The sequence below is a fragment of the Grampus griseus genome, assembly GCF_964374135.1.
Source record: "Grampus griseus genome assembly, chromosome: 3".
Taxonomy (NCBI): domain Eukaryota; kingdom Metazoa; phylum Chordata; class Mammalia; order Artiodactyla; family Delphinidae; genus Grampus; species Grampus griseus.
In genome coordinates, this window is record NC_139019.1 from 58,468,143 (window position 1) to 58,486,566 (window position 18,424).

Consider the following 18,424-nt stretch of genomic DNA (forward strand, 5'->3'; position numbering starts at 1 on the left):
GCTGATAACTTGGCCCCAACACCCAACCACAGAAGGCCAGCAAGTACAGCCCTACCACATGCCCAGAGGCAGAGGGCAGAAAAATTAATAAGCAACATTAATGACTACCACACTGTCTTAGGATGGACTCCCCAGAAGCAGACTCTGAGATGAAGATTCACGTGAAAGCGACTAATTAGAAAGTGCCACTAGGAAGAAACAGTAAGGGAGTGAGGAAGAGAGACATGGAAGAGAAGGTAGTTAAGCAAGTGTTTGATATCAAACAAAGTCCCGACTATGGTGGCTGGGGAGCTCGAGGTGCCTGTAGCTGCGGTGCTGAGGTTGGAGTGCATGTGTGCTGGCTCCTTTTGTAGCAGCTGCTGCTGGAGCTGGAACATTTCCCGAACAAAAGACTAAACTTACAGAAGAATGCAATCAAGTGATGGCTTTTTCTTCAGAATCTGAATAGGGAGGCCACAGGAACAGACGAAGTTGACAAGCTAGAAACTAAATTTATATCTGCTTGGAACAACGTGAAATATAGTTGGGTGTTGAAAACAAAGACATATTTTAGTAGAAATTCCCCTGTTTTATTGCTTGGAAAGTGTTACCATTTTAAATATGAAGTTGTTTAGACTACAGGCATACCTCAGAGATATTGTGGGTTTGGTTCCAGACCACTGCAATAAAGCAAATATTTCAATAAAATGAAAATGAACTGTTACCTGCAAGATCAGGACGTACCATAGAAGATCACGGAATTGAGGGAAACGTAGAAGAATTTCGTAAAGGTTTCATTGCAAGAATATGGCTAACCCACAAGGAAGAATTTCCTCGAATAGAAGGCTCAGCTTTGACAACGACTGTGCTTGGAGCTGTACATTAAGAACTGGCCAGATGCTATTGGCTCAAGGACTCATTCTACACTTGCTTGGTAGAGCTTAGACCTGGCTGGCCTGATGCTCTGAACACTGAAAATTCAGACTCTGAATCACGGACTTCCAACACTGTAAGAACATTTACTGCATCTTTCGAAGCATCGCTTTCAGGGGAAAGAGAACTCAAAACCCCAACAATTTCTCTGAAGGAGACAATCGGGAGATATTCTGATGATCATGAAATGCAAAGTGAAATTTATCACAGGAAAATCATCCCTTGGTTTGGTGATTCCCCCTTGGCTCTCTTTGGTTTACACCAACTAATAGAATATGGAAAGAAGTCTGGGGAAAAAGCTGGAGATTGGTATGGACCAGCTGTGGTTGCTCACATTTTGAGAAAAGCAGTTGAAGAAGCAAGACACCCAGATTTATAAGGAATAACTATTTATGTTGTGCAACATTGTACAGTTTATAGTTCTGATGTAACTGATAAACAGTGCGCTTCCATGGCCTCTGATAATACAGATGACAAAGCTATTATTATTCTAGTTCCTGTTAGACTTGGTGGAGAAAGAAACAATGCCGACTATTTAGATTTTGTAAAGGGTATTTTAAGCCTTGAATACTGTGTGGGTATTATTGGTGGCAAACCTAAACAGTCACATTGCTTTGCTGGATTTCAAGATGACACTTTGATTTACATGAATCCTCATTACTGCCAATCTTTTGTAGATGTCAGCATAAAGGATTTCCCTCTTGAGACATTCCACTGCCCTTCTCCTAAAAAGATGTCATTTCGAAAAATGGATCTTAGCTGTACAATAGGATTTTACTGTCAAAATGTTCAAGACTTCAAACGAGCTTCTGAAGAAATCACTAAGTTGCTGAAAATTTCTTCTAAGGAGAAATATCCATTATTTAGTTTTGTAAATGGTCATTCCAGAGACTATGATTTTACATCTACTACAACCAATGAAGAAGACCTTTTCTCAGAGGATGAAAAGAAAAGATTAAAAAGATTTAGCACAGAAGAGTTTGTCTTGCTGTAAAGATTAGCACATTTGTGCTTGATGAGAAGAAATCCTTTGAAGGAGGAAAAAGGAAGAGAAACAAGTATACTTGAAACTGGTTTATTTTCACAAATATCTTAATTTTATGTTTTTTTAAAAAAGAACATTTGAAAATGTACAAGTTTTAAAGCTATTTTTCTGGAAGAGAAATGATTTAGTAAATCTTGATTTCTCATAAATATCAAGTAATTCTGGCTGCATTCCTATTTCCCTAAGATCTGCTGGTGATAACTCTACCTTAACTGCAAGTCTTCCAGTCTTCAAATTCTTCCACCTGGGTCCACTATTCTCCTGAAGGTTTTGTGATATTGGGTCCCAAAATGGGATCACCAAATAGTTTCAAAAGCTTCAGTTTATACTAATGACCAGAAGACCAGAGAATAAATGTTCAGTGCTGCCTAAGCCTCCTGATATTAATGCAACCAAAGGATGCTTTTGGAGGTATCTTGATATTTTAAATAGTAATTTTTAGCTGTGATATGATACAATTACATGAGCAGAATTTTGAGTTAAGGTAATACTTAGCAATCTGATTGTACAATGGCACCTAATTTTACTTGCTGTTGAGCCTTCTCTGGGGAGTGAAGGTAAAGTATTGGTTTTCCCCACAGATTTAAAGTTTATGTTATTAATAATAACTATATCCAATCTAACAGATAAAGGCAAAATTGTTTCCTATCTCAAAAATGAAATTTTATGGAAACTCTACTTATTATGCAGTTTTAAAAGCTGAAGATAAGTACCAGGAAAGATATCAGTAGATGCTCTCCATGTGATTTTTGCTATTTGTATAAATCAGTGCAGTGGTGTTTAGGAGCTGAGGCCATGTATAAGGTAAATCTGCCTTAAGTGTATTATGTCTTATTTAAAGGCAAATTTGTGATGTAAAAGTATGAGTTATTATTGAGCCAGGTTTATAAAGTACTTTAATAAAGATATAAGAACATTAAAACAAACAAACAAAGGAAAAAACAACAAAGTCCCCAGGAGGGCAATTTAGGCTTAACTCCGTGGAAGAGCCTGGAGACAGTCGTACCTGAGAGCTGTCTGGACCAGGGGCAAGGAAGCTGGAGGAGGTATACTTCCATGCCAGGAGTCATTTGCTCGGGCTCTCCCCTGGGGGATGTAATCCCAGAGAGTTCTGGCTCTCCTTGCAGGTGTTGGCTGCTTGAAGTGAAAGCACAGCATGAAAATGGTAGAGGGATCCAAAAGCACACAGGTGGAGCACAGACATCATCTGCCACAACCCCGCCTCCCAAACCGGTAAGTCACAACATCCTAATAGTTCTACCTCCCAGTATTTCCTAAATTGTCCCATTTCTCTCTCCCCTTGGTTGCCCCCTCCCTCGAGTACACCTCGAGCCCGTTATCCTTGATCTTCTGCACTATTGCAATCAGAATATGACCTTCAGTCCTGACATCTCCAATCTAGATGTCACACTACAGTCAATAAGAATCAAGGCTTTTTTTTGGCTGCGTTGGGTCTTTGTTGCTACGCTGTGGGCTTTCTCTAGCTGCGGCGAGTTGGGGCTACTTTTCGTTGCAGTGCGCAGGCTTCTCATTGCGGTGGCTTCTCTTGTTGCAGAGCACAGGCTCTAGGTGCGCGGGCTTCAGGAGTGTGGCTCGCGGGCTCAGTAGTTGTGGCTCGTGGGCTCTAGAGCGCAGGCTCAGTAGTTGTGGCACATGAGCTTAGTTGCTCCGCGGCATGTGGGATCTTCCCAGACTAGGGATCGAACCCGTGTGCCCTGCATTGGCAAACGGAAAGAATCACGTTCTGATTGCCTGGTGACATCACAAATTTGTCATGCCTGCTTTCTAATCAAGATACAATCCCTATTTTGCAGATGAGAACGTTGAGCCTCAGAGCAGTGACTTGCCAATTCAGTTAGTAACTGGCAGAGCCAGAATTTGAATCTAGTATATATTAACTCTAAGACCTTTCCCATTATATTTCACTGTTTCAGGATCATGATTAACTGTCCACCTTACCCTGATTAATACCCAATTCTATAAGCTTCAAACTCAATGTTTTAAACCAAATTTATCATATTCCTTAACCTCTCTCACCAATGTCCTGCTCTTGAGTTCCCAATGTCGATAATGACCCCGCCATCTTTTGGTGTCATCCTTTACTCTTCTCTTTCCTCTTTGTTTTTCCACAGTTACTGTACTTCTGACTTCTCAGTGCCCATCGCTACAGGTAGGACTGGCGTTATGTGCCTGGCAAGTACCCACTATGTGGGAGGTCCTGGAGCTGGGCCCAACGAGGGCTCATTAGTAGTGGATATCATTCCAATGATATTCTGTGCCAAGAAATGAGATCAGAATCCAGGGAATGAAGCCAAAGTTGGCCAGTCAGTTTGCCAAGCTAGAAGTTCTTGGGCAGAGTTATAAGCAGAGGGAAAGACACCAGTGGACAGGGAGAGACTGACTGATGATGGAATGAAAAAAACAGTGATGGTTGGAGCAGGGTCCTGGGGGAGGCAATGAAAGGGGTCACCATATGGCTCTTTGGTAGTGGACTGACTTTGAAGATTGGGATCTTGAGGAGAAGGAGGTATACATATGCCTTGTCTATACTAGGTGCTCAAAATGATATTGAAAGGTCTTAATGAAAATATCTGTTCCCTATTCCCCAGAGGCACATATTTTGAACTAAGTTAGCTTTTTTTCTAAACCTGGCATTTATCTTCATATTTCTAAGTAATATATTTATACTGCGATTTCTTGATTTATCAGTTTGAAGCTATTAACTTCCTATTAAGTAGATGATAATATAGTCTGTTGTATTACCACCTCCTACTTCCTCTCTCCTTCTCCAGGATAAAAAATTCTAGCTAAATCAGTAGTCAATATATTATTTTGGCTACGCAAATATAGTTTAGTGATGATCCAGTTAGTTTTATATTGTATCTCATACAAATTTTTATCTTTCCTGGAATTAATAATTTTTAAAATTCTGTTTGCTCTGTACTGATCTTTAATATTTTCCCAAGTGGTCCATCTGTTCTGTCAAATACTCTCAGCAGGTTTTTTCTTTCCCCACAATGCTCGAGCATCTTTCTCGATAATCTATTTCCATTTTTTTTCTCTGAGGCCTCCCTCCCATAGCACTCTACCTTCCTACCGCAGCCTGGATGGGTTGCTCTTAAGCCCTTCTGCACAGCTGTAATCCTGAGAATTCCCTTCTCCATCAAACTGTTTCTCTTGTGTTGGGCTTCCTTTTCCTGGATCCAATGATATTCTTTCCCTTGGTTTGTTTGCTCTCCGCATTTGCTGAAGCACAGCTTTCAGCAGGCTCTAAGGAAGGAGAGTGTCTTAATCAACCCCTACACTTGATTCATGGTTTGGCTGGGTAATTTTTTTTTTTTTTTTTTTTTTGCGGTACGCGGGCCTCTCACTGTTGTGGCCTCTCCCGTTGCGGAGCACAGGCTCCGGACGCGCAGGCTCAGCGGCCATGGCTCACGGGCCCAGCTGCTCCGCGGCATGTGGGATCTTCCCGGACCGGGGCACGAACCTGTGTCCCCTGCATCGGCAGGCGGACTCTTAACCACTGCGCCACCAGGGAAGCCCTGGCTGGGTAATTTTAAAGGCATAACTACATTATCATCTACTATCCAGTGGTGTTGAGAAGTCTTATGGCACTCTTGTCATTATTTTATATGTAACCTGTTTTGTCTCTCTGAAACTTTTCATGTTGCCTCTTTAAGTCAGATGTTCTGAAATGTCAGGGATGTGCCTCCTCGTGGACGTTTTGCTATTCATGTTGCTAGCACTTAGAGGGCCCTTTCAGTTTGGAGGCTCTGTGTTCTTCATGTGTGGGCAATTTTCTTGTACTTTTCCTTGGGAAAATTTCTGTCTTCCATTTTTTTTTTCTTTCTATGATTTCTGATCTCTCTGATTGATGCTTTATGTCCATGTCACCAGCCCCTTTCTGTTCTATTTTCCTTTTCTCTTTTTGTTCCTCTTGCTGGACAATAACCTTGACTTGACTTTCCAACTCTTCCATCACAATGTTTTATTTCAGCTTTCGTATTTTTCAAGTTTCCAAATGTTCATTGTTAGTTTTTCATAGTACCCCATCCTTATCTGATGGATGCAAAATCTTCTATTATTTTCCCAAGGATATTATTTATTGGTTGGTTTTCTTTTCTTCTGTTCCTGTTTGCTTCCATCAGGTTCCTTTTTTTTCTGTTTGTTTTTCCGCATCTTTTCATGTTGGAGTTTTTATCAAATGTTTATTGTTTCTGGTATTCAATATGCAGAATCTAAATATCTACATGAATTGTGACCCGAAAAACAGGAAAAAAATGCAATGATCACGTTCAAAGAGGACTAATAAGAATAAGATATATGTAGAAAGAATCATATGCAGTGTCATTAAAACAACCTTTAAGTCACGCAGAAAGACATTATAATAGCTTTTAAAAGCCAAATAAACACACATCTAAACAAGGAACAAATAATGGACTATAATTTATGGAGAGGGCAGGGTAGGGTAGAAGATTCAAATCAGACAGAAAAATAGGTAATGTGTGATTTGAATCTAGGAGCTGTGTTAGCCCAAGACCATCCCTTTTAAGGTATAGAACTGTATTAAATGGCTCATAATGTCCCATTAGCAAAGTATAAAAAATCAAATCCCAAGTCTCAGTTAAAGAAAAATCCCTCTGGCTGATATACAACCACAATTGGCTGAATTAAAATAAGAATCCCAATTTGCATAGATGATATAATTGTTTTATGGATATCTTTTGACTAAAGGGAGATTAGAATTAGTAGAAAAAAAGAAAGTAAATCACATCCATAACATTAGTACTTTTGTGTTAAGATTAATAATATATTAGTTTTCTATTGTTGTGTAAGAAATTACTACAAACATAGTGGCTTAAATCAACACACTTTTTTTTTGTTTTGTTTTTTTGCGATACACGGGCCTTTCGCTGTTGTGGCCTCTCCCGTTCCGGAGTACAGGCTCCGGACGCGCAGGCTCAGCGGCCATGGCTCACGGGCCCAACCGCTCCACGGCATGCGGGATCTTCCCGGACCGGGGCACAAACCCGTATCCCCTGCATCGGCAGGCGGACTCTCAACCACTGCGCCACCAGGGAAGCCCAACACACGTTTATTATCTCACAGTTTCTGAGGATCAGGAGTCCTGGCTGGTCTTCAGCTCAGGCTCTCACCAGGTTTCCATCAAGGCGCTAGCTGACTGCATTTTCATCTGGAGGCTTGTCTGAGGAAAAAATCCACTTCCAAGTGCATTCAGGCTGTTGGCAGAACTTATTTCCTTTCTGCTATGTGACTGAGGACCCTGACTTTTCGCTGGCTGTTGGCTGGAGGGCTCCCTCAGATTCTAGAGGTGTCCACGTTCCTAAATGCGTCCACAGTGCTACGTGGGCTTTTTCTTAGTCCATTTGGGCTGCTATAACAAGGTATTATAGACTGAGTGGCTTATAAACAACGGCAATTTATTTCTCCCAGTTCTGGAGACTGGATGTCAGATAGCAGCATAGCCAAGTTCCAGTGAGAGCCCTCTTCTGGGTTGCAGACTGTCAGCTTGTAGTTGTGTTCTCACGTAGCAGAAAAAGGGCACCAGTGCTCTCTGGGGCCTCCTCTATAAGGATATTAATTCCATTCATGAAGTTAATGAGGTCATTCTCATGACCTAATTACTTCCAAAGACCCCACCTCCTAATTCCATCACTTTGGGGGTTAGGATGTCCACGTATGAATTTTGGAGGAATACAAACATTCAGCCCACAGCAGGCTTTCCCAACATGGCTGCTTACTTCAGCAAGTAAGATGAAGTAAGAGATGCTTACATTTCCCACAAGGAGAATCACTCCAGTCTGCTAAAACAGAGTCTTTTACGACATAACATAATCATAGGCGTAATGTCTGGTCATCTTTTCCATATAACACAATCTAACCAAGGAACTGATTTCACATCACCTTTGCCATATTCTATTGGCTAGAAGCAAGTCACAGGTCCTGCCTGCACTCAAGGGGAGGGAATTACACAAAAGTATGGACACCGGGACAAGGGAAATCATTGGGGATCACCTTAGGGTCTGTCTGCCACGAGGAACAATCTTTATTTGCTTGGTATTTAAAGTATTTGTAATTTTAAGAAAATTTGGCAAATTATAGCATCTAATAGGTTAGCTTTGTGATTCCAATTTAAAATGAGTAAATAAATGATTTAGATTTGGAATTTGAGCTAAGAGGTATAAGAGAATTTTTAATGTTTGAAAATTATATTGAACCATTTAAAATATCTTAACATCCACCATACTTATTTAATGTATTATAGATATTAGAATTATTAAAGTACTTGAAAGTGTGACAGCCCATCTCTAAAGATAGCCAAATCCAATTCATGCCCTCCCTGTATGTGCATTTTGCTCTTCATAACAAGAAGAGGAGCTCATTTACCCTCCCCTTCAATCTGGGCTGGCCATGTCACTAACTCTAATCAAGAGAATGTGGCAGGGCTTCCCTGGTGGCGCAGTGGTTGGGAGTCCGCCTGCCGATGCAGGGGACGTGGGTTCGTGCCCCGGTCCGGGAAGATCCCACATGCCGCAGAGCGGCTAGGCCCGTGAGCCATGGCCGCTGAGCCTGCGCGTCCGGAGCCTGTGCTCCGCAACGGGAGAGGCTGCAGCAGTGAGAGGCCCGCGTACCGCAAAAAGAGAATGTGGCAGAAGTGACATTCTGGACTTAAGCCCAGGCTGTACAAGGACTGGCAGCTTCTACTTTTTGCCTCTTAAAAAGCTCTTTCTTAGAACCCAGCTGCTATGCTGTGAGGAAGCAAATCATATGTCCAATTGCAGAATATATAAAGAAGTCTTAAAACTCAATAATAAGATGACAAAATCCAATTTAAAAATGGGCAAGTTTTTGAACAGATATGTCACCAAAGAAGATACAGGAAAAGCCAATAAGCACATGAAAATAGTCTCAACATCATCAGTTATTAGAGAAATGCAAATTAAACTCCAAGATAACACGTCACACCTGCTAAAATGTAAAATGGCTATAATAAAAAAGACAGGTCATCACTAGTGCTGGTGAAATTACAGAGAAAGTGGAACCTTCGTACATTGCTGAGATGAATGTAAAATGGCATAGACACTTTGGAAAACAGTCTGGCAGTTTCTCAGAAAGTGAAACATATGTGTATTAAGCATGTCTTTTCATTCTAATGTTTGACATCTGGAGCCTTACAGATGCTAGGTGGGGAGTCTGTCCTCCCAGGTCCAGCTAGAGAGTCAACAACTCTCCAGGAGGGCGCCTTTCATACGCAAACCAACCAATCCAAAACCCAACCCCACTCCCTTCTTTATGGAGCTGTGCACACAGAGCCACTATCCTCCTGCTGGAATCACCTAAGGGCCGGGTACCAGACAACTAGGGGCAGGCTCTACGCACCATAACTTACTGAAATTATTTAAACCAGCCAATCGTAAATCCACTTACCCTGCCTTGCCGGTACCTTTCTGCAGAAACCAAGATAAAGTCCTTTGCTCACATTTTCCCTTTCTGTCTCCTGACCAACCCAGTGCTTCCCGATACAGCCTTGCCTGCCTGGCATGCCCCCTCCTCCTGGGAACTGTGAGTAACAGACTATCTTTTCAAAGAACATCATCTCCTGATCTGTTGGCCTCACTATACATGAATAAAAATAAGACCAACATTTTAAAACAATCTGTTTGCCATATGATCCAGCAATTCCATTCCTAGGTATTTACTCAAGTGAAATGAAACTATTTTCACACAAAGATTTGTACATGAATGTTCATAGCAGCATTATTCCTGATAGTCAAAAAGTGGAAACAACCCAAATGTCCATCAGCTGATGAATGGATAAACAAAAGGTGTTATATCCATACAATGGAATACTCATTCAGAAATAAAAACGTTTGAACTACTGATAGATGCTAAAACATGGACAAACTCAAAAATATTTATCTAAGTGAAAGAAGCCAGGCACGAAAGACCACATACTATACGATTCCCTTTATAGAAATGTTCAGAGGTTTTCCCTGGTTGCCTAGTGGTTAGGATTCTGGGCTTCACTGCCAAGGCCCAGGTTCAATCCCTGGTCGGGGGACCAAGATCCCATAAGAGGGATGGTGCAGCCAAAAAAAAAAAAAAAAAAAAAAAAAAAAAAAATTCAGAAAAGACAAATTTATAGAGAAAAAAAGTAAGTTTGTGACAGTCCAGGACTGGGATGGGAACAGGGATTGACTTCAAATGGGCATGAAGGTTCTCTTTGGGTTGATGATAATATTCTAAAACTGTAATGATTGAAGGTGGTAGATACAGAGCTCTGTAAATTTACTAACCATCACTGCTTCTGTTCTTAAGTAAATTTTATGATTGATAAATTATTCCTTAATAAAGTTGTTTAAAAAAAATAAGAAAGTCTGAATAAGGAAGTCAATGCCTTGCTTCTACCCAGGGGATGAATATAATGTTTCAGAAGAAATGTCAGGATGTGGTTCAATCTTCTGACAGCTACCAGATCATGTGAGGTGGAAGTTCTGTGGTTCACCCTAGAAGCAATCCTCACCGGACTGAACAAAGTCTGTGCAGACACAGTGGATTCTCAGCACGGAGCCATAAGTCTTAATGGTTTATTGTATGCATGTGTAGGGAAAATGTGTGCTTCAAAGGCAAACGACAGCACACCCTTCCACAGTCCAGATGCTAATTCTATGGGAACTAGTTTACAGCTCTGTACCCCATAGATAACAGAAATGCAAATTGATCTTTCTAGGCCTGCAAATGTCTACAGACACGCAAATTCTATTCTGTCCAACAGATGTTCAGTTGACTTCCCTCCCCCACTGAGGAAGAAGTTCATTTGCCTCCATTGGCACATTCATCACTATATTCCCACTATATGAATGTGTCTGTTCCTTGACTTTTCCTTTGAACCGGTTTTAACAACTGCCTGATTCCCTAATTCTGAGTAAAACGTAATCTTCAACATGCTCATTTTGCTTCTGAATGAGAATCATGATTTTTGGGTAAGTTATCTTTAACATATTGTTTTTAATAGACTTTGTTCTTGAGAGCAGTTTTAGGTTCACAGTAATATTGAGCAGAAGGTAGAGAAAGTCCCCATACACCCACCCTGGTCTCCCGCCACTGCAGCCTCCTCCACTATTGACATCAAGCTCAGAGTGATACATTTTTACAATCAATAAGTTTTTTAAAATTGGGGTATAGTTGCTTTACAACGTTATGTTAGTTTCTGCTGTACAACAAAGTGAATCAGCTCTATGTATACATATATCCCCTCCCTCTTGGACCTCCCTCCCACCCCACTCCCCATCCATCTAGGTCACCACAGAGCTCCAAGGTGAGTTCCCTGTGCTATACAGCAGGTTCCCACTAGCTATCTGTTTTACACATGGCAGTGCACATATGTCAATCCCAATCTCCCAATTCATTCCCCCCTCCCCCCTGTGTCCACACATCCATTATCTCTGTCTCTATTCCTGTCCTGCAAAAAGGTTCATCTGTACCATTTTTCTAGATTCCACATATATGTGTTAATATACACTACTGGTTTTTCTCTTTCTGACTTACTTCACTCCGTATGACAGACTCTAGGTCCATCCACGTCTCTGCAAATGACCCAATTCCATTCCTTATTATGGCTGAGTAATATTCCATTGTATATATGTACACATCTTCTTTATCCAATCCTCTGTTGATGGACATTTAGGTTGCTTCCATGTCCTGGCTATTGTAAATAGTGTTGCAGTGAGCAGTGGGGTACATGTGTTTTTTTGAATTATGGTTTTCTCAGGGTATATGCCCAGCAGTGGGATTGCTGGGTCATATAGTAGTTCTATTTTTAGTTTTCTGAGGAAACTCCATACTGTTCTCCATAGTGGCTGTACCAACTTACATTCCCACCAACAGTGTAGGAGGGTTCCCTTTTCTCCTCCCCCTCTCCAGCATTTATTGTTTGTAGATTTTTTGATGATGGCCATTCTGACCACTGTGAGGTGATATCTCCTTGTAGTTTTGATTTGCATTTCTCTGATAATTAGTGGTATTGAACCCACACTGAAACATCATTATCTTCCAAAGTCCATATAACACATGCTTTGTAATTATCAATGTTTTTTAATTAATTAATTAATTTTATTTTATTTATTTTTGGCTGCATTGGGTCTTCATTGCTGCATGTGGGCTTTTCTGTAGTTGCAGCGAGCGGGGGCTACTCTTTGTTATGGTACGCGGGCTTATTGCTGTGGCTTCTCTTGTTGCGGAGCATGGGCTCTAGGCGCGCAGACTTCAGTAGCTGCAGCATGAGGGCTCAGTAGTTGTGGCTCACAGGCTCTAGAGTGCAGGCTCGGTAGTTGTGGTGCACGGGCTTAGTTCCTCCGTGGTATGTGGGATCTTCCTGGGCCAGGGCTCGAACTGGTGTCCCCTGCATTGGCAGGTGGATTCTTAACCACTGTGCCACCAGGGAAGCCCCTATCAATTTTTTTTGTCATTCTCATGAAATCTCAAGATGACCTTTCAAGGAATCAGCCTAGATAGATCCTCTGAAGGAGCAACGTCAGCCTGCCCTTTCAGAATTCTGCCTTAATGCTGTTCGTTTCCTCTTTGGTATGCTACGTGTTGTAATAAGATGGTGTTGACTGAAAAAAATGCACAACCTAAAAGTTGAGAGTTATGTTTTACTTGGCAGACAAAACTGAGGATTTTAGCCCGGGACACAGCATCTCAGATCACTCTGAGAAACCGCTCCGAAGATGCAAGGGGGGAGCCAGGATACATAGGAGTTTTTGCAACAAAGACCAGGTAGTCGGAACATCAAAAGATTACTGTTAATGAAAGAAAACCAGCCATCTCAAGTTAAGGAATGTAGCACTTTTCTGTGTACGGGAAGATGCAAGAGTCTGGGCTCCCTGAAATCATTCCTTTGATATGCACATCAGCTCTCTGGGGCCAGTATCCTGTGATTTGTCACCTTGAGTCTCCTCAGGGGGCACTGTCCGGGGGTGGCTACAATGTCTGATGATTTGATGGCAGGCATCCTGCCTCCATCCTGAGTTCCCTCAGGGCTCACTCTTGGGGAGGCTGTACTGTGATGGCTTAATGGCTGCAACATCCTTTGTTTACTGACTCGACAGGCAATATTTTTCATTCACAATGGCAAATTCCATCCACAGAGAAGCCCGTGAGACTCCTTAGAGAGGCAGAGGAGAATGTACCTCTTCCAGCTCTCTTTATCATAAATGCACATCTTTGTGCTTTATTTCATGAAAGAATTAAATGGAATTGAGCTGAGTTGAATTTCACAATCCACCTAGTTGCTTTTGCCAGAAGCCTGATATTCATTCTAGAGTCCCTCTTTCTTCCTTTATGTTTTTGTATTCAACAAATAGCCATCAAATACCCACTCTGGGGCTTCCCTGGTGGCGCAGTGGTTGAGAGTCCGCCTGCCGATGCAGGGGACACGGGTTCGTGTCCCAGTCCGGGAGGATCCCACATGCCGCGGAGCGGCTGGGCCCATGAGCCATGGCCGCTGAGCCTGCACATCCGGAGCCTGTGCTCCGCAATGGGAGAGGGTGCAACAGTGAGAGGCCCGCGTACCACACACACAAAAAATAAATAATAAGGATTAGATAAAGATGGATAAAGAATAGGTCTCTGATAGCATTTGCCACAGAGGCCTAACTGGTTTCACTGTTGCTAATCCTGCCCCTTTGGGCAAACCTTCTCCCTGTGACTGCTAGAGGCATCATTCTCAAGTCAGATTGCATCATTCTCTTGCTTAAAATACTTCAGTGGTAATCCATGGCTTTCAAGATAAAATTCCAACTCCTGGCTTAGCACACAAGGCGCTCAGGATCTGGCCCCACCTCTCTCTCACTGCATCTCCCCTTTCTCTTCTGCAGGCCTCACTGCTCCAGCTACTCCTGCACATCCCGGAACTGACGACGCTGTTAAAAATCCACACATTTGTACGCTCATCACCGTCTCTCAGCGTCTAGTAATGTGCCTGCCCAGAGTGCGCACGTGACAGCTCTTTGTTGAATACAGAAAATAATAAAAATAAACTAAAATAAAGGAAGGAAAGAGGTAGCTTAGAATGAATAACAGGCTTCTGGCACAAGCAACTAGGTGAATTGCAAAATTCAATTCAGCTTAATTCAGTTTAATTCTTTTATGAAATAAAGCACAGGGATATGTGTATGCATGCTAAACAGATTTGGAAGAGGTACATTCTCCTTTCCTCGGTTTTCTGAGGACTCCCACAGGCTTCTCTGGGGATGCAATTTGCCATCGTACTATAACATATGTTTTTTAATTAACAATAAGGTTTTTGCCATCTTGATAAAAATCTCAAGGTAACCTTTTGAGGGATCATTCTACCTAGAGACAGTCTAGATTGGTCCCCTAGATGAGCACATTCAGCCTGCACTTTCAGAATTCAGCCTTGACATACAATTCATCTGCCCAAGTGGGCTACTATTATAGCCTTACCTGGATTACCTTTCCCCTTTCCTTCCAAGCTCAATCCTAGTTTTCTTCAGACTTCAGTGGGGGTGTAATTTCTTCCCAGAACTATTTCTGGGTCTCCTTTTCCTCTCCTAGTGTTTCCTGAGTTTACCTCTGTCTTAGACGGCACTTCTCACACTACCTTCTTGTCATTGGCTTGCTGGGTAGTGAGCTCCTCAAGGGTAGAGGCCGTGTTTCACTGATATCTGTTCTCAGTGGTATGTGTCGTCAGCCATCGTGTTCTGAAGGAGTGAATCCAGCCCCACCTGGAATCATTGCTCCTCTGTAGAGTAGATGGATGTAGAGAGCCGTCCGTGTTGCTTATATTTAACAATCTCCTTTCCTGAAGGAGAAGCCAGAAAGTGAGAGACGATGCTTCAGTGGGGATCTTTGGAGTAGTTAAGAGCTTCAAACCTCCTTTTCCAGAGAGTGTTTTCCAAGCCAAGTGGGAAATAAAACTTTCTTGAATCTCACTTTCTCTCCTTACATCGTATATCCAGCCTTGGTGGAAATTCCAAAAGGTAATAAAATAAATAAAGCACAAAGAAACAGAAAGAGAGTTTGTGCCATGAATTCCTACATTAGTGAGAAGTGGGCAAACATTGTCCCTCATTCATTTCTAAAGACTTCACAGCCTGTTTTGGGCTGAATGCTTGTGTTTCCTGTCCTCAGTTCATAAGTTGAAGCCCTAACCCCCCAGCGTGACTATATTTGGAGTGAGGAAGTAATTAAGGTTAAATGAGGTCATAAGTGTGGGCCCTGATCGAATAGAATTAGTGTCCTCATAAGAAAAGAAACCAGAGAGCTCCCCCTGCCCACCTGCACAGAGGAAAGCCCACATGAACACAAAGAGAGAGGGTAGCCATTTGCAAGCCAGAAAGAGGAGTCTCACCAGACACAAGATTGACTGGACTTGTAGCCTACAGAACTGTGAGAAACTAAATTTCTGTTGTTTAAGCCACCTAGTCTATGATATTTTGTCATGACAGACTAAGACACAGCAGACTAAGACACAGCCCTTGGAATATACTTTTTCCACAGTGAGTATTCAATAAGTATTTGTCAAATGTGCACATATATAATGATATACCTATAAAAAAAGTTTAAAAATAGCTATCTGTGGGAATTCCCTGGTCGGGGAACTAAGATCTTGCAAGCTGTGTGGTGCGGCAAAAAAAAAAAAAAAAAAAAGGTACCTGTGAAGATTGTGACTATGGGTGATTTTCATTTTTGTTATTTATATTTGTATAATTTGAACTCTTTATGGGGTAGGTATATTATACTGTAAAATTTTTTAAAAGCAATTTAAAAGTCATAACTAGCTGGTTTGATATGCAGAACAGACTGGGATGTAATCATGGGTCTTGGAGACAATGTTCTGGACCTTAGAGCAGCAGACACTTCCTGTGTGGGCTGCACACGATGTCTCCCATCAAGGCAAAAGCATCTGTGGGGGTGAATTTCCCGAGAGTCTGCTTAGAGGTACTAGGAAGGAGAGCGCAGGTGTGAGCTCTGCAAGGCTGGGGTCAGTGTATATTCCCAGCACCTAGGATAGTGGCAAGTGGTAGCGAATATTTATTTGCTGAGTTAAAAAAATGTCCATCATTCTACTGGTTAAATATGAAAAGAGTAATAAATATTTGCAGGACAATCAAATGAATGACTCAAAGGCACCTTAGGCTTAAAGTGATTATATTTCTTTTGAAATTTGAGAGTGACAATATCTAACAAAAGAGTCAAGTTATGGGGGATCTTGATAGGGAAACGAAGGAGAGTGGGGTGTGGAGTGCACAGTTCAACCTAGCTTTGTGAATTACTGAGCTACTGTCTCTTGTTCTCTTCAATAAGTTTTGTCCATGTCCAACAGCCTGTTCTTATGAGGCCAGGACAATTGTTTGGAGGCTCTAAGATTGAAATTAATGAAACTGTCCACTCCAGAAGATGCTGCTGACTTGTTGAAACTTGAGCCCAATAGACTTCAGATTTTGATATAATATGTGTGCTAGGAACCTCTTGTGGTAACTCTGTGTACTTCATCTTTTAGCACCTAGAAAACACACACACACACACACACACACACACACACACACACACACACACACACTCAGAAATGAAATGATTATTGTTATTTGGGGAACAAGCACAAATTTTTTTTTTTTAACATCTTTATTGGAGTCTAATTGTTTTACAATGGTGTGTTAGTTTCTGCTTTATAACAAAGTGAATCAGCTATACATATACATATATCCCCATATCTCCTCCCTCTTGTGTCTCCCTCCCACCCTCCCTATCCCACCCCTCTAGGTGGTCACAAAGCACCGAGCTGATCTCCCTGTAAGTGCAAATGTTACATGTTAAAAATGTAGAAGTACAGATGGTCAGTAAACGTCTAAATTTTTTTATATCTTTATTAATTAAAGAAATGTAAAGGGTGTGTACACGGGCATGTGCATGTGTGTGTGTGTGTGTGTGTGTGTGTTTAGTACTGAGTTTTAAAGAGAGTCATACCCAGTACTGGGATGAGGAAAATAGGCGTTAGGCATTCCTTTAGGCTTGGTGGGAGTGTACACTGACATAAAAATTAGTAAATTAGGTCTTAAAATTGCTTTAAAATGTTCACATTCCTAACCCAGTAGGTCTACTTCTAGAAAATTTTCCAGTGAAAATGATTGAGGGAGTTCCCTGGCAGTCCAGTGCTTAGGGCTCCGAGCTTTCACCATGGCCCTGGATTCAATCCCTAGTCAGGGAACTAAGATCCGGCAAGCCAAGCAGTGCAGCCAAAAAAAAAAAAAAAAAATGTTGAAGACACAAGTAAGTTTTTCATATTTGCACTTTGTATGGCAGAAAGGGGGAAATGTGCAAAAATAGGAATATGGTTAAATAAATATTTCCACATAAAGGAATATTACTTAACATTTAAAATTGTGTTTCCAAGTAATATTTATTGACATGGAAGCATATAATATAATGCTTATAATTAATGCTAAGAGAAAATTCTAATTCGAAAAGATACATGCACCCCAATGTTCAAAGCAGCACAGTTCACACTAGCCAAGACATGAAAGCAGTCTAAATGTCCATCGACAGATGAATGGATAAAGAAGATGTAATATATGTATATATATATGTATATATACACAATAGAATATTAGTCATGAAAAAATGAAATTATGCCACTTGCAGCATGGATGTACCTAGGGATTACCATACTAAGTAAAGTAAGTCAGACAGAGAAAGACAAATATTATACGATATCACTTATACGTGGAGCCTAAAAAATGATACAAATGAAATTATTTACAAACAGAAACAGATACACAGACATAGAAAACAAACTTATGGTTACCAAAGGGGAAAGGGGTGGGGGAAGGGATCAATTAGGAGTTTGGGATTAGCAGATACAAACTACTATATGTAAAAGAGATAAATAACAAGGTCCTACTGTATAGCACAGGGAGCTATATACTCAATATCTTGTATTAAATTATAATTGAAGAGAATATAAAAAAGAATATACATATATATAACTGAATCACCTTGCTGTACACCAGAAGCTAACACAATACTATAAATTTTTTTACTTCAATAAAAAATACAGTGCTATGAGAGTAAAGCAGAATTACAACTGTAATACATATATCTCTATACATACACACATATGATGCAGACAGATGAAAGAGAGAAAGAGAGAGAAATAGAGAGACAGAGAAGCTGGAAGGAAATCCACCGATATGTTAATAGGAATTATTTCTGTTGGGAAGTGTTATGATTCATTTTCAATTTCCCTTCCTAAACCTTTCTGTATTTACCAAAATCTAGACAATGAACGTTATATTAAAGAATTATGCAAATCATACACATATATTCTTATTACAAAACATTAGTTTGACTTTAATTGTTTTTTAACTTATAGAGGTACTACATATATTGTTCTAAAACCGGTTTTTTCATTGTATGCTTTGG

At 40.9% G+C, this 18,424-nt stretch overlaps 1 pseudogene across 1 annotated transcript; it reads left to right on the forward strand.

Moving 5' to 3' along the window:
- The first annotated feature begins 224 nt into the window (after positions 1–224).
- On the forward strand, positions 225–1,906 carry LOC309819827 (cysteine protease ATG4C-like; annotated as a pseudogene). Its single transcript has 3 exons — positions 225–320; positions 438–605; positions 689–1,906. The product of its transcript is annotated as a cysteine protease ATG4C-like (transcript).
- The last annotated feature ends 16,518 nt before the right edge of the window (positions 1,907–18,424 follow it).